We start from the raw sequence: 2,512 nt of genomic DNA on the forward strand, positions 1-2,512 counted from the left end.
TATAAATATGTATGTATGTATGTTTATATACATATATATACTCATACACACACATGTATATATACTCACACACACACACACACACACACACACACACATATATATATATATATGTACATATGTGTATATGTTTATGTAGAAGTGTGTGTTTGTGTCTGTCTGTCCTTATGCGCGTGAGCGTGTGTGTGTGCGCGTCAATATATCTTCATACAAATGAGCGATAGTGTTTGAATCTAAACAATCCTCTGGCGAACGCCATGGCAAAAATCTCACGTCTGTAAACTATTTCACATTCATTCATCCCTTCTCACCATCTGTCTGTATATCTTTCTCCCACTACGGCCCACCATATCTCTTCAACTTCCACAACGCATCCTCTCCCCACACTAATCCTAATTCTTAATTATTTATTTATTTAATTAATTATTTATTTATTTACGTAATCTCTACACAGTTCGCTCTAAAACTCACTGGCTGACAAATGGACAGAGAAATCATTACTGAATTTCCAAATTTCTTTCTTTTATATAGTTTTTGGGGGTTTTTTTTCCAGATAAAACAATGGTTCCCATTCTTTAGAATTAGACATAAGGCAAGGAAATCTGTGTCCAGTCAGACAAGCAACGCTGTGTTTTGTTTTATCGTTTTTACGGCAGCGGCCCTCACACCAACTGACACCGGCTCACACGCACTTTAGATAAATAGCATCTTAGAATTATGTGGAAAAACGATGATTTGATAGTTTGTGTATGATTGTACCTCTCTGTATGAGCGTTTACGTGTGTATGTGTCTATGTATGTATATATGTATGTGTATGCGTGTGGCTGTGTGTGAAGCTAAGTTTAAATACAATCACATGCACACATATACGTACTCATATATATACATGCATGCGTACACACACACTCCCACACATACACACATGTATACATACATACATACATGCATACATATATACATATATACACGTATGTGTGTATGTGCGTATGTGTGTGTTTGTATGAACTTATATACACTGGCTCTCACAATTAAACACACTGACTTGTCAATATATATATGCATATTTATATGCATACATTTATATCTATGTAGACCTGTTTATGTTTGAGGAAATGTGTGTATGAATGCAATATTGATTATATATGTGTGTGTACGTGTGATGTTTGTATGTGTGTGATTGTACGCGCGCATGCGTATGTATATGTACATGTGCGTGTTTGTTGCAATATACAATACGCGAAACAGATAAATATACATCTGTTAAAGTAACACGATTATATTAAATAATTGCGTGTATAAAATGCAGAATAAAACCTCCAATATATTTGTTTATTTCAACGTAGTTACATGTTTAGATGAAAGGCCAATAGCTAAATAGAGTATTATAATCCTTAATTACACTAGTTATGTGTTCGGATCTCTTGAACTCTCGAACGAGGGACAAGACACATTATATCTTCACAGTCTACAGCCCTGCTAATGTTTGATATCTTGCTGAGCGTTAACAGCGTTCATCATTTTTCATTTTTATTTTTATTTTTTACTCTCACGGTAAAGAGAAATATTGCACATCTCAACATGATATCTTCATACCAATCTAATTAGGACCGTGTTTTGAAGGTAGAAGCAACAACACATTGGTTTCTGTATAGAGAGAGGTATTATACAGGCTGCAAGTGGGTATTTAAGGACACTTAATTACTCGCTTCAAACCAATTAATGTTTTTTTATTTCTTTCAGATCCTCCATGGAAAATAAAATGCTCATACATGAAATGAAAAGACATGCAGTAATTGCTGTTATATATGTTATATGCGCGAAACAGCGATTTAGAAATTGTCAACTATCTAAATATTTCAAGAACTGTGATACTTAAAGTCCCAATGGAATTGGAAGCTTCTGGCAGGCATGTTTCAACCGTATTAAAGAGAAAAGCAAAACATTCTAAGCGTCCAGGTTCTACAAGGACATTGCAATTCATCCAAAATGTTCAAAACCGTATCGATGATTCCAGAAAAAACAACGTGGTCCATCGCTAAAGAACTTCAGGTGTCTGAGTGGGTTATCAGAACTGTGGGGCATGAGGACATTCGATACAAGTCGTATGTATTGAGAAGAGGCCGATTCATGACGTCCCTGGACTGGAATGATATTTTATTAATAAACCTCGGAATGATGTAAAACAAAATTTATCTCAGCGGGATTTGAACTCAGAGCATAGGAAACCGGAAGAAATATTCTAAGGCATTACATCTGGTACAGTAGTGCCAATTAACCTTCCTCAAATACATATGTGTGTATGTGTGTGCATATACATATATATGTATGTGCGTGAGTGTGTATAAAAATTATTATTATTATTATTATTATTATTATTGTTATTATTATTATTATTATCATTATTTTATGATTTTTACTTTGTATTTATATGTATATATATATACTATACACGCACAAATATATATATACATATATATGCATATATACATATATATATGCATATATATATAT

Source organism: Octopus bimaculoides, chromosome 20 (genome assembly GCF_001194135.2).
Source record: "Octopus bimaculoides isolate UCB-OBI-ISO-001 chromosome 20, ASM119413v2, whole genome shotgun sequence".
Classification (NCBI taxonomy): domain Eukaryota; kingdom Metazoa; phylum Mollusca; class Cephalopoda; order Octopoda; family Octopodidae; genus Octopus; species Octopus bimaculoides.